Source organism: Diabrotica virgifera, chromosome 1 (genome assembly GCF_917563875.1).
Source record: "Diabrotica virgifera virgifera chromosome 1, PGI_DIABVI_V3a".
In the NCBI taxonomy this organism is placed as follows: domain Eukaryota; kingdom Metazoa; phylum Arthropoda; class Insecta; order Coleoptera; family Chrysomelidae; genus Diabrotica; species Diabrotica virgifera.
This window is the reverse complement of record NC_065443.1, coordinates 104684851-104700341: the sequence shown is the minus strand read 5'-3', so window position 1 is coordinate 104700341 and position 15491 is coordinate 104684851. Positions and strand designations below refer to the sequence as shown.

The 15491-nt window shown below is 32.1% G+C and overlaps 1 protein-coding gene across 12 annotated transcripts in view; it reads left to right on the top strand.

The window, feature by feature from the left end:
- The window catches only part of LOC114325330 (probable beta-hexosaminidase fdl), a 430895-nt gene that overhangs the window by 335140 nt on the left and 80264 nt on the right, over positions 1 to 15491 (top strand). The gene's annotated exons all lie outside the window — the stretch shown is intronic.

Genomic DNA, 15491 nt, shown 5'->3' with positions numbered 1-15491 from the left:
TCAAGAAAAGTCGCTTCTTTGCCGAATAAAGTATACTATTTTTTCTTCAAACGTAGCAATTTTCAACCATAAATAGTACAGTTCATACGCTATTTTTACTCAAAATTAACTGTGACAACTATCAAAGTCGTCTAGATGTTAAAAATTAAAATAATTAAGTTGTCGGTGGGATTTGCGTCTTCCTGGTTACAGTTGTTTGACAGTTGTTTGCAATTATTAAAGACAGCTTAGTGTTGTTGCAGCCGCAAGCGCAAATTTAGTGTGAAAATGGAAAACCTAAACGAAATTGAGTCCGCGGCTAATGATGCAGTAGCACGTTTGGGGCCCTCCAAGTCCGGAATAAAGTATCGGTTAGCGTACAAGCACTTCCAAGAGTGGTGCGATACAAGAGGAGTACGGCAAGTTACCGAAGACGTTTTACTGGCATATTTTAATATAATGGAAAATGAAAATAAATGGAAATCTTCTACAATGTGGTCACGATACTCTATGATAAAATCCGAGTTAGTTATTAGAAAAAATGTGGATATAAGCAAATTTTTAAAGTTGCGTGCCTTTCTGAAAAAGACAAGCGAAGGATATACTGCAAAGAAGTCTAAAGTTTTCACTAAAGACGAGTTTGATAAATTTTTGTTTGAAGCGCCAGATAAGTTGTATTTAGGATTAAAGGTAAAAAAAATTATATTGCAAAGCATGTAGTATACTCTACTAAATTATAAAAATATTTCAGATTGTTTTATTAATTGGGGTTACCGGCGCCTGTCGATGCGACGAAATGGTAAAAATGAAGACTGTGGACATTGAGGATAAAGAAAATGTAATAATTATCAAAATCCCAGACAGTAAAACACGACAAATTAGATCTTTTACGATAATTGGTCAAAACTACATTAAACTGTATAAAAAGTATGCATCACTGCGGCCTGAAAATTTCACAGAAAACCGATTTTTTATCAAGTACCAAAATGGAAAGTGTTACCGAAGCGTCATGGGAATACATTCGATCAGCGCAGTAGCCCAAAAAGTAGCTAGTTATTTAAATTTAAACGATGCAAGCGCATACACGGGTCACTCTTTACGACGAACTTCAGCAACACTTTTAATTGATGGAGGCGGAAATCAAGAATGCCTCAAACGACATGGGGGCTGGAAATCAAGCACGGTTGCCGAAGGATATACAGGGTGTTTCATTAATAATTGTCCATATAGTAACCGGAGAAACCTTAGCACAAAATACGAAGATTTACCCTAAAACACTTAAATAAAATGTGGTTCCTTACTGAGTTACAGGGTGTTTTATCTAAAAATTTAAAAATTATTTTTGCTTAGCATTTTAAAACTATTCGACGTATCCTTTTCATACTTGGCAGGAAGTATAGGTACTATACAAACTACTAAATTATGCTAAACAAAGGTTTCTGTCTATTACCAGATGCGTACGACTGGGGAAAGTGAATGGTTGACCCTTTCCAAATTCTACGCCACTGGCGGAATTGCTATTTTAGTTCAATTTTTGGTTTCTTCAATACTGTCTATGTAAATCACATACTCTTCATTCGTAACGATAAAGTCATTAGTTTTCGAGATCTCTAAAGTTAAAAATTAAACGGCACGGTTATTTTGATTAATGTATTGTGTCGCTTCATTTTTAATTTCAAATATCTCGAAAACTAATCATTTATCGTTACGAATGAAGAGTATATTATTTACATAAAAAGTAATAAAAATCAAATATTACACTAAAATAGCAATTTTGTCAGTGGCGTAGAATTTGGGAAGGGTCAACCAGCCACTATCCCCTGTCGTACGCCTCTGGTAGTAGCTAGAAACATTTATTTATCTTAATTTAGTAGGGTGTACAGTACCTACACTTTCTGCCAAGTATGATAAGGATACGCCAAATAGTTTTTAAGTACAGCGTAAATATAATTTTTAAATTTTAACCATATGAATCATATCATAAATTAATCAAAATAAATGTGCCGTTTCATATTCAACTTCAAATATCTCGAAAACTAATGACTTCATCGATACCAATTAGAAGTATATTATTTACGTAGAAAGTATGGTAAAATCTAAAAATGGCACTAAAGTAGTAATTCCTCCAGTGGCGTAGAATTTGAGAAGGGTCAACCATTCACTATCCCCTGTCGTACGCCTCTGGTAGTAGCTAGAAACGTTTGTTTATCATAATTTAGTAGGGTGTATAGTAGTCACACTTTTTGCCACGTATGAAAAGGATACGTCGAATAGTTTTAAAATGCTAAGCAAAAATAATTTTTAACTTTTTAGATAAAACACCCTGTAACTCAGTAAGGAACAACATTCTATTTAAGTGTTTTAGGTTAAATCTTCGTATTTTGTGCTAAGGTTTCTCCAGTTCCTATATGGACAATTATTAATGAAACACCCTGTATAGAGGATTCAATAAGAAATAAGAACGATAATGCCCAAAAAATTTTAAACCCTCATGATTCGCCAACATCGGGAATGATTGCTGAAAGTTGTGCTCGACCATCAGTATCATCAACAATTACCAATGCCTATCAAGAGTCGGGAACATTTTTGCACGGTTTCAATTTTGAAAATGCCTCATTAACTAATTGTACTTTTAATATTACTATAAATAAAAATGATGTTTAATTGTTGTTAATGACATTTGTATTGTTGCTTTGTGACATGTTTCATATTGTTGCCATGACAACATTTTTCCCTCCGCCGCAAAGAAATGGGAAAAAAAACTGCTGCCGGCGTAGACATCAAACTTTGACAGGATCAAGTTAGATAAGTAATGTCATCATTATTTGACGTTTGAAGAAAATAGTATATTACTTTATGAGGCGGAGAAGCATGACTTTTCTTGACGCGCCCGATATTACGCGCCGAACGAAGTGAGGCGCGTAATAGAGGGCAAGTCAAGAAAAGTCGCTTCTTTGCCGAATAAAGTATACTATTTTTTCTTCAAACGTAGCAATTTTCAACCATAAATAGTACAATTCTTACGCTATTTTTACTCGAAATTAACTGTGACAACTATCAAATTCGTCTAGATGTTAGAAATTAAAATAATTAAGTCGTCGGAATGATTGCTGAAAGTTGTGCTCGACCATCAGTATCATCAACAATTACCAATGCGTATCAAGAGTCAGGGACATTTTTGCACGGTTTCAATTTTGAAAATGCCTCATTAACTAATTGTACTTTTAATATTACTATAAATAAAAATGATGTTTAATTGTTGTAATTGACATTTGTATTGTTGCTTTGTGACATGTTTCATATTGTTGCCATGGCATTTTTCCCTTCGTCGTAAAGAAATGGGAAAAAAAACTGCTGCCGGCAGAGACATCAAACTTTGACAGGATCAAGTTAGATAAGTAATGTCATCATTATTTGACGTTTGAAGAAAAAATTTTTTATTAGTAATTTTATTTATCATGGAATCCAGTTATTCGATGATTCCAGTTATAAATCCGAATTGGCTTACTGAAAAGGAACTCCAAGTATTCACTGATGCCGAATAAGGTTTATAACAAACAACTAAGTGTATTTTTTCAAAAAAAATTAAACAAATCCGCTGTTTTTAAGTGTATTTTCTTGTGGCGTACAAAGTACGCCACGCGTGTAGTTATGTTATAACTTGATGCGCGGGTAGTTAAAGGTTAAACAGATCGGCGAAGGTCGTTGTTATATCGGAATACCTATACAAAATATGTACCTACCTACTGAGAAATACGATTCTCGATATAATTAGCGGTACTCAAATACAAAAGTAACCATAGTAATCAAAGTAACGAATACTGTAAATGATTACTTTTATTATACAAAAGTAACGATTTGTAACGAATACTCGAAAGTAACTATAATCAAAATCACTAACGCAATAACGACAATCGCCTTATAAACAATGCGTTTTGGGAAAGTCCAGATGCGAGAAGGTCTGCAGTATGGCCTAGAAAGATGTGAACAGATGCAGTCAGAGAGGATATGAAAAAAATGGTAGTGAGACAATGGGAAAAAGTGGCACAGGGGCAACGAACATGGAAAGCGATAGTAAACGCGGCAAAGACTCACGAAGAGTTACGCCATTGATGATGATGATGATGATAATTCTGATATAATATCACGTCTGCTCCATATTTTATTTTAGAAGTAATATGCATGTTGTGCCTTTACTAGTCGAGGAAATGAAGCATTTTGGCTCGCAATTTTTTCGTCCAGCATGGATTTACTTGAAATTTTCACAAAAGGTAGGGAATAGTCCAAGGATCATTTTCTATATCATGCCGCTGTACGCTAAAACCTTGGGGTGGTTGCTACCCCATCTCGGGGGCGGGAATTTTTTATTAAATTTTAACCATGTAACTCGATGTAAACAGTAATTCTAAGAAAAAATTGTTTTTTACATTTTCTTCGTAAAACTAATATTTTTCGAGTTATTCGCGGTTGAAAGTAACAGTTTTTCAACGAAAAAATCGATTTTTTTAGAGGGTTTTTTGAGAATACCTCGAAAAAGATGCATTTAATCAAAAAAACTGTAGATAATAAAATTGTATATTTTAGTAACATAAACCAAATTATTTTTCTGTAATATCTTTAAGACCAATACAAACCGAGATACGGCATGTTAAAAGTTAGCATTTTTCGTCAAATGCATAATTTGAAATATTCAAAGCCAAATAACGAAAAAACTTTGCATTTTTCGAGGAAAATTTAAATAATATTTTTTCAAGTATACAGTTACAATTTTCAAAAAATAATAATAAAAAGTTTCTAGCCTGAAAATTAAGCGACTTATGATCAAAAAAAGTCGGTACCTGCTTTTCTCTATGAAAAAATCAGCGAAAACAACCCCCTAACTACCCTCCTAATTAAAAATTGGTCTTCACCTTTTTTTGTAATTCCTTTTATATTTGTATTATCAATACATTTAAGAAGGTTTACCTATTTAAAGGGGCATAATTTTAGAAAAATTGAAGTTTAAAGAAAAACTAATTATTTGCAATTTGACATTTTTCACTTTTCACTTCAAAATATCTCCGAAAATACTGGAGATACGAAAAAAATGATAGACTACTAAATTGTAGCTTTTTTAATAGCTAAAATTCTCTTTTGCATAGATTTTCACTACAGTAAACAGTTATAGCTGAGAGAGATAGCTGTTTAAAACCTCTATTTACGAGCAAACACCCCCTTATTGGAGCCCTTTAAACCCACCCTAATTAAAAACTAAGGGATCTTACGGAATTTACTGTACACAATCTTATAACCCTTCAAAAATCCTACAAAGTCGTTTTTAAAAAAACTTTTTATCGCCAAAAATGAAGGAGCTATGTTTATAAAACTAATTTTTTTTTTTGGAAAATTCGAATAGTCCGCTTATGGATAATTTTCAATTTATGTATGATATCACAGAACTGGTTCGTATACTGGAAGATGACTCAAAAACTATTTGTATTTGTGTTTTTACATATTTGTAAATTCGTATTTTCGTGTAAATAAATGTTTTTGTAATTCTTTAATTCTACTTTTTTTTCTGTATAGGTCTATTAAAATATCTACTTATAAAAACTGTAATGTTATTAAGGATGGTTTTTAAGGGTTTAAATATTATGATATTATATCCTAAAGTATAAAACTGTCATTATTTAACCAATCAATTACAAATTTTACCCATATTAAAGTTTACAATGTTTTTATATAATTTTTGACAATAAGGGGTAGTTTACACCCCTAAAAATAATCAATGCCCTTAAGCATGATATAGAATATAGAATATGAAGTACAGGGTGAGATGATCCTAATCCCAAATTTTTATGTAAATCGATGCAAGCCGAAATTATTCTTTTATAATAAGTAAATTTTTAATATATAGCTCCAACAAGGGTGGTTTTAAGGGTTGAAATATTATGATAGTATATCTTAAAGCATAAAACAATCATTATGTAACTAATAAGAACCAAATGTTGACAATAATAAAGTTTAAAATGTTATTTTATAATTTTTTACAATTAGGGGTAGTTTTCACCCTTAAAAAACCAAAAGCGTGCAACAGCTCAATATAGAAAATGAAATAGAGGGTGTAATGAGCCTAATCCCAAATTTTTGTACAAATCGATGTTGGACGAAAAAATTGCGAGGTTTTGCCATTTTTTCAGCTTCATTTCCTCGACTATTACTATTCTTTCTTCTACATCTGATATGTAAATCCGATTGATCCCAGATATGTAAAGTTATTTACCTGCTATATTTGTCTTCCATTTACATATTTCAATTTTAGTTTCTTTTGTTGTTTTTTAAGAGTTTCGTTTTTTCTGTATTTGTCTTCTGGCCCATTACGTTGGAGTATTTTTCAAGCTTGTCGATATTCTTTTGCATAATAATTGCTATGTTCGGTTAGGAGACAAATGTCATCTGCGAACTCCAAGTCATCCAAATGGTTATACAAGTTCAACCTAATACCTGTTTTTATCGCTTACTTTCTTCATGGTCTAATCTGTTATTATTAGAAATAATATCCGGGACAGTACGCATCCTTGTTCTCCACTTCTTGTACGCTCCACTTTGTAAAGCTAATATCTTCTACCATGTCTCCCGCATGTTCCAGTCTATCTCTATATCCCTTACGGAATAGTCTGATAGGTTAATGGATTTCAGCGGTAGTCCATATAGTTTTAGAATCTTTTAAATTTGTTCTGTGTTTATAATATCGAAGGCCTTTTCAAGGTTAATAAACATTATATTTATATTTTTTTGTCATTCACTAGCTAGTTTCAAGATAATTCTTACGGCCGGTTTCACAAATTAAAGTTAACTTGTGGTTAAGAGATAACCTCAAAATTACCCCAAAATATGCGTTTCAGTTTCATAATTGTTACCCTTCTGGGTATACCCATAAGGGTAACCCACTCCAACCTCTGGTTAAAAATTCTGTGAGTTAACCATACTTCGCCGTTGACCTGAATCGCCCTTTTTTGGTATCTTAATCATTACACCCTCGTTCCATTCGTTTGGGAGCTCTTCATCGGCCTATATCCAGAGATTGTGTAACATTTCTACTGACTCGTTTGGGTCAGCCTTTATTAAATAATATATCAGAGGTAAGTTGTCACTTCCAGCGACTTTTCCAGCTTCTTTTAGTTGTTTCAGTGGGTTTTGTATTTCTTCTTTCATAACATTTCATCTATGTTTGAAGTATATTTCCTCGAAGTGTTCTTTCCATTATTATATTATTTCATGTTCTGCTTTAAAATTATATTTATAATTATATTTCCTTGTTTTTTTATTTGTTTAATACTTTTTGTTTTATTTTTCTTGCCGAATTTCGGATGATGGTGTAGTGTGTTCTCAGGTCGTTTTCTTGCGCAGCTTTTTCTGGTATTTTCAAAATATCATTTATAGACCAGGGCGCATCTGTAAAAATATTAGTACATTTGGACGTTGAGAGGTGACTCAAATTTTTTTGCAGAAATTGCTTGGAAATGACTCAAATAATAATATTTGAGTTATCCTCCCTCTCGAAAAGGTCCGGAACATTGTTTAAATAATCAAAATGTCAAAAAATGAAGGAAAATTTCGATTTTTTTCTTCGTTTTTTGATTATAACTTTAAAAGTATTCATTTCCGAGAAAACTTGTACTGACATAAAAGTTGCGTAATTAAATTTCCAACAATATAGAATTGGCTAAAAATTTAAAAAATAGTCACCCTTGTTGCAAAATAGCAATTGTTGCGAAAAAACCATACAAAAACAAGTATTGGCATTTTACGTTTTTCAACCATTTATACTACACTTAGGACCTTCATATTTCATTCACAGAAACTATATGATACAGTAAAACAATCTGTAAATTTAATTAAGATTGGTTAAATAGATTTTGCAAAATAAATTTTGCAATCCAGCTTTCGCAAAAAAATTAATTTTTTCAAAATGTTACAGGACTGAAAATAAAGCAGATAGCAAGTTGAATTTTTTTTTTGCTTATAGAAGTGTACTGTACCTTTAATTTGCAATTTGCAAAACTAAAATCGATTAACTACCACTCCGTCAGGAATTTTTTTAAATAAACATTAATTATTGGTGCTACGCGCAGGACAGCGGATAGTTTGCTCTGATTGGGCATTCCAATGACCTTTGATAATGATTGATACATTTTAATTTTTATTATATTATATTATTTTTTGTTTATTGCAAAATAAAAACACATACTCTATCCTTTGAAATAACACTTTTTTTAGCAAAATCTTTCTTTGTTGATATATTTTAACTTAGAGAATAAAAGTTTATTATTTTTAAACATATGCAATTGTTTAAACAATATTTCACAAACAATAATAAAATTAGTTTGATTTTTGTGGAATTAAAATATTAAAATACAACAAAATATAGAGTAAGAAAATAATATATTAGATAAAGATTGGAAGAAATTTTGGTGGAAATCAACTTGTGTGAATTCTACACCGCTGTTCTGCGCGTAGCACCAAAAATTAATGTTTATTTAAAAAATTTCCTGACTCCGTCGTAATTAATCGATTTTAATTTTGCAAATTGCAAAGGAAAGGTACAGTACACTTCTATAAGCAAAAAAAAATTCAACTTGCTATCTGCTTTATTTTCAGTCCTGCAACATTTAAAAAAAATGAATTTTTTTTGCGAAAGCTGGATTGCAAAATTTATTTTGCAAAATCTGTTAAACCGATGTTAATGAAATTTACAGTACTACTTTACTATATCATAAAGTTTTTCTGGGTAAAATATGAAGGTCCTAAGTGTAGCATAAATGGTTGAAAAACGTAAAATGCGAATACTTGTTTTTGTATGTTTTTTTCGCAATTATTGCTATTTTGTAACAAGGGTGACTATTTTTTAAATTTTCAACCAATTCTATATTGTAGGAAATTTAATTACGCAACTTTTATGTCAGTACAACTTTTCTCAGAAATGAATATTTTTAAAGTTATAATCAAAAAACCAATAAAAAAATCGAATTTTTCCTTTCATATTTTGACATTTTGATTATTTAAACAATGTTCCGGACCATTTTGAGTGGGAGGATAACTTAAATATTATTATTTGAGCTATTTTCAAGCAATTTCTGCAAAAAAATTTGAGTCACCTCTCAACGTCCATCTCAAAACAGATCCGCCCTGGACTATTACGTAATTCCTTTTTTTTTTCTGGCTTGCCTTTTAACTGCTATATTTTTTTCTTTGTATTTCTTTCTAGCGCTTTTTCTTCTTCGGTTGCTTTCTTTTGTAACATTTCTTTGAGTTTTTTCTTGTATTAGTTGTAATGTGTCTCGGGTTATCCATTTTTTGTTTTCGCTTTTTTTCTTCCCAATCGTTTTGTTTGCAGTTTTTTACATAATGTCCTTAAAGTTCGTCCATATTTCTTTCACTTTTTCCTCATTTTGGGGCGCTGCTGTTCGGTTTATCGTCAGTCTTTCTGTGAATTTGGTTCCTGTGTTTTCATGTTTAAAAGTGTTAGATTTTCTAACATAAAGCTAATTATCATTTCTACTTATATAAGAATCTTAATAAAATTCGTCGAATCCTTGATTATTTCAAAACCACATCTGCCCTTTGTAGCTTCTCGAGGGTGGCCTCCCGTTTAGTCGGCGATACAAGGACCCTTGCACGATGAAAACATTATATTTTAAGATACATCGTGTTTCCCAGAGTTTCGGTCGAAATTAAGAACAATTTCTGTATCTTTAACTTAACCAAGTGTGATTGAAACTGTCTCGCTTTTCGGATTTATGTTTCTTAAAATCCATAAAAAGCTTTGTCTCTGCCGGACAGAATTAAAGCTTCTGTTTCTTTCTGAAACATAAATTAGACACGCATAGGACTTTGATAAATGAGTTCCCCTTCTTTTGCTTTGAACCCGAAGAAAAGAGTTTATATCCTTATGCTCAGTCGGGTTTAATCTCTCAGTAACTATTTAGCCACTCTAATGGCTAGACGCTCGCGTTCTTAGCTCTACTCAGAATTTCTCTCGAATGATTACATTCTCACTTCACGGCTCGCATTTTCTCATTATCATTACTCGGTTTTTCACGCGAATTAATTCTTCCACTCTTTATTAATCACATACTCGGCTCTTAAATCGCGGTTTACTTTACTATCAATTCTATGTACATAGCAAATGTATGTATGTTGTATGTTTTTTGTTGTAGTAAACCCAATAATAATTATATTGTATAGTACTTGTAAATAATAGTGATTGTGTTAAATAAAATAATTATTCCATACGTATTTGAATCATTTCAACACCAATTTACACCTTGCTTCGACTCGACAAAGAATATCGAGTCTAATTATATCAACCACTATAGAAGTTGGTTCCCCTCTTGTGTGAAGGACAAGAGATATTCACCAGGTCCTTTTACCACTGGTGAAGCGTCCTGCACAAAGAGCTTTGATATTATATCTTCTTCTTCTGTACACATTCCGGTTTTTGTCTTTGGCTAATTTTATCTTTATTTTAGCTCTTACTTGCATGTGCTCCCATATCTGCTCTTCGTAGACTCCTGAGATCTTGTAGACAACTTTTTCATTTTGACTAGGTCAGCACATGGTCAATTTGATTTCTGTATCTTGTGCCTGGAGACCTCCACGTTTCTTTGTGTATCTTTTTGTGCTCAAATATACTTCCACCTATTATAATCTGGTTTTGTTCACACAATTGTATCAGTCGACTTCCATTGTCATTTCTTTCTCCTAATCCTTCTTTTCTCATAACTGATGTCCTGTATTACCATTTCCTACCTTTGCATTATTTATATCTCTAATTGCTATTTTTATAAATTTTGGAGCTCCTCAGAGAAATAATCCTTTTCTTGTTGATTACTTTCGTTTGTGGCAGCGTAAATATTATTACTAATATGTCTTAGTATTTTGCCATGAATATGTGAAAATATGTGGATGCTGCATTTTTTAGTAATAAAGAACGTTTACATTTTTTGACGCGTACGAAATAACTGTATTTCATAATATATGATTATAATCTAAGCCTAATTTACCCAAATTTTACAATATTTACACATTTTTATCCACATCCCCGTTATATACACCTATATAAACATGATACTGCGTTTTGTTGAAAAAGTAAATAGCCAAAACGGTATAACGAACAGCAACACCCGCCATGGCTCCATCCCTTCCCTCTTCTCTTCCCTTCTTCCATGAAACAAAATTCCTGAAATTGCGATACCTTCGTCAACGGCTTGGAAAATATGATAGGCATGAAAAACGACAAGTATTTGTGTAGATTATAATTAACATAGGGATACTAAGATGTTTATGAGCGACACAAATTTTAAACCGGCTGCTGGTCTGGTTAATAGAACATTGTTGGCTAATTAATTATTTTAGTTTTTAAACTGAAGAGGTTATTTCGGATTATAATTTGTGGACTATATGAAGAAAGATACAGGAAAATGTATTGGTTCATAAACAAAAAATCCAAATAAGTCTACCAATAAATTATTGATTAACTACTTTTATGGAAAATAAGCCACAATTAAATTGAAAAAAATAATTTTATTAACGTTTCGGCGCCCAAATCGGGTGTTGTTGTCAAAATGCAAAATACTACTAAAATAAACAAAAATGTTGTTGCTAAGTAAAATATTCTTCTAATAATTTATTAAATCTTACTCATTTATATTGGCAATTCAGACATACATATATTATACATTTTAAAGTAGAAGACTTTAAAATGATATTGCCAATATTTATGAGTTGCGTTCCTGGGACGACTTTACTGAAAGATAGTTCATTCGATTACATGAAATCAACCCCAACTCAAGAATATCCGTCACAAAAAATCATAGCATGTGATCTGTTTTTAAAGCACGTTAGCACGTAAAGCACGTAAAGCAGTTTTTGTGCACCAAATGCAACGATGACAGTAAAATTATCGCGTTAGAGATTCCATAGTAAATCACGAGGGAAAACCAGGAAAAACCTCGTGATACTATCCCGTCGTCGTCGTAAGTATTTGGTATGACATTTAATTTACTCTCAAGAAATTAATACTTTAATACTATGAGATCTCTAACGCGAGAATTTTAATGTCACCGTTGCATGTGGTTGTCTTTTTAAAGACAGATCACATGCTATGATTTTTTTGTGACGGATATTCTTGAGTTGGGGTTGATTTCATGTAATCGAATGAACTATCTTTCAGTAAAGTTGTCCCAGGAACACAACTCATAAATATTGGCGATATCATTTTAAAGTCTTCTACTTTAAAATGTATAATATATGTATGAATATATAATGAATTGCCAATAGAAATGAGTCAGATTTAATAAATTATTAGAAGAATATTTTACTTAGCAACAACATTTTTGTTTATTGTAGTAGTATTTTGTATTTTGACAACGACACCCGATTTGGGCGTCGAAACTTTAATAAAATTATTTTTTCAATTTAATTGTGGCTTATTTCCCATAAAAATAGTTAATCATAAAAATGCCACAAGGACATAGCTTCAGAACAGCATTAATAAATTATTGGCACCGAAATGTTATATAGAGGAATTCTTAAGATATCATGGATGGACCAAATATCAAATGCCAAAATACTCCAAAAACTTAACAAAGAGAAGGAAATAATGTGTACGGTGAAAAGAAGAAAATTAGAATATTTCGACCACATCACAAGAAATTAATATTATAACCGATTAAAATTCATTTTGCAGGGAAAGGTGAATGGTAAAAGAGGTGTCGGAAGAAGAAGAATATCTTGTCTCAGGAACTTGAGGACCTGCTTTGCGATATCCACTACAGGAATTTTCAATGCAGCAGCTAATAAGATTATCATTGCCAGAATTATTGCCAACATTCGTAACGGATAGGCACCAGAAGAACAAGAAGAATAAATTATTATTGTATAAATCTAGTCTAAAGTCAGTTTGGACTTTACAGGTATACAGATATGGGATAGCGTGTAATTCCTACTTACTGAAACTTCAGCGGTTCCAATCTAAAGTCTTGAGACATATTACCAATGCACCGTGGTATGTGCCCAATTATGCTATATATCAAGACCTTTAGATCCAAAACATTAAAGACACCGTTGTTTCAATCAGTGGTACCTACAAAAATAGACTACTGAATCATCCAAATAGGTACGCTTGCCAAAGACCTACTTAAGCGACTGAGGAGAAGAAGACTAAAACGCCTTAGACGCCGTAAAGGAAGAGTAAAACGCCCCTTAGACCTTGCTGTATCTGTACTGTCGAGACACTCACACTCAGAAGCACTTCATAGACACTCATAAGAAGGGATTCAAAGATGAAAACAATACCATATGTAAAGGGCTTATCAAAATAATTGAAAAGGGTAGGAAAAAAGTACAAAATCACAAAAACATTCAAAACATTCAGCATTCTGAGATTTATCCTGTCCAAAACCAAACCCAACAACACACAAGAAAGGTCTTCAAAAACTGCATCTAAAAAATACCCTGTGAATGAAACAATTTCTACGTGGGACATATTGCAAGACCACTAAGTGTCAGGGTAAGCGAGCATGAAAATACGTCAACATTAGACACTTCGAGAGATCCCAGATATGCAAACACTCCTGGGACCAGGAGCACAGAATACATGGCTAGTTGCATCAGTAATGCCATGGGTAATGAGTGCTATTGCTTAGGGTAGCAGAACTAATTTTTATTATAGAGGCAATATTACAATTTAAAACTATCCAGGAAATCGTGTAACCCTATCTTATTCCACACCTTAACATCATCACAAACACGATTTTCACAACATCACATCAACTGTTCACCTTTGCCACCACGATGGCCTGATTATTCTCAAATTGAACATGTCTCTTGAATTTGCAACACCCTCCACACCTTTTAGCAGGTTTTACTCATGAAGTTGCAGTATCCTGAAATAAGATTGCCCAACAGGATATCTATCACTGCATCAGAACGATACCTAGGTGTGACAATGAATATATAAGAAATCGTGGATCATCAACACATTATTGGACCAGAGTAATTTGTTGAGAATAAGTGTATATCCTAGCAATAGACCAGTTTGTCTTTTTAATTTTGTAGCATGAGTTTTCGCGATAGATCTTCCTTAAACTACTGTTTTTGTTTACACTGTATTTCTAAAAACGCATACATTTCAAACAATCTTTATTCACCCAATAAACTACAAAACATACATTTTCGTACCAACTTTTATGAACTGTTATACTTTATGACACTAGGCCACAGCGACAAGATGACTTGTTAATCAATCAAACAATGTGATCCTTTTCTCCCATACGCTGCAGAAGGGCATATACTCTAAGGTGTTAAAAAGTTTAATGACATCGTATAAAAAATTGATTCACTACACGATCTTGCTTATTGTGATACGGCCCATAAAGATTTTTGGAAAGTAGGTTAATGCGGCCATTTCCTATTTTTTCGATGTTAAAATCGTCGAGGGACGACATTCGAAACAAATCAGAAGGAAAGTGGTTTTAAAAATAAAGTAGGGACTGCTTCGAGAGGTGTGTCTTCACAAATAGTTGTCATTTTAGCTTGAAAAAATAAAACAAACGGTTTAGTAAAAATAGAATAAAAAATAGGGTAAGTAAACAGATGTATATTATAAATAATATACAAAATCATTGTATTTCAAGTCTGTTTTGGATTTAAATGACACTTATAATATTCATTGTATTAAAAATACTTAATAAAAACCGCGGTTTCCAAAATTTTCATAATTTTTTTCTTTTGAATAATATATTCCACTTTCATACTTTAATATATCAAAATATCAATTTTGATTTCAATGCTTGTATCGAAATGAGATCTGTATCATAATGAAGCCCATTATTAAGCCCATTTTGAAACCAACAGAATCGCGAGATCGTTCTGTCTCGAAGGTGGCACATGCGCACTGAGCAATGACAAATCAAATGCATACGCTTTGATATGTTAGGGATATTGAAAATGTAACCTCAAATTCATTTTAATCATTGTAATAGTCAAAATATAAATATATCAACAACTACTTTTTTTGTTACAAAATAAATAAATTTGAATATGTTTTTGTTGTTGTGAATGATCAGAGAACAAATCATGTATACAACTTGCATTTAATTGTCATTATGTGGCTCGTATTCTATACTACACTATATACATATATTATTCCATAAATATAAATAAACGACTCGTTTTCTTTTTCTTTGGTTCTATTATGTTTACGCAAATATGTAATTGGTAAATACATTTTTTTGCCAATTTTGATTTAATTTTTTTAAGGTAAAAAATGTGGCATTACAATGATCGCATGTTGCCAAAGACATAGTTTGAATTTGAAGAAAGTAAGAAAAAAATAGTTGTTGTTTGTTCCGCAGATCTAAACTAAAACAGATGAAAGACTTGTTGCCACGAATAAATGTTCACATTCAAAAAGGCGGTGCGAAGAATGTAAGGGGAACTATTATATAGAGTGTTCTCTAAAGAACGTA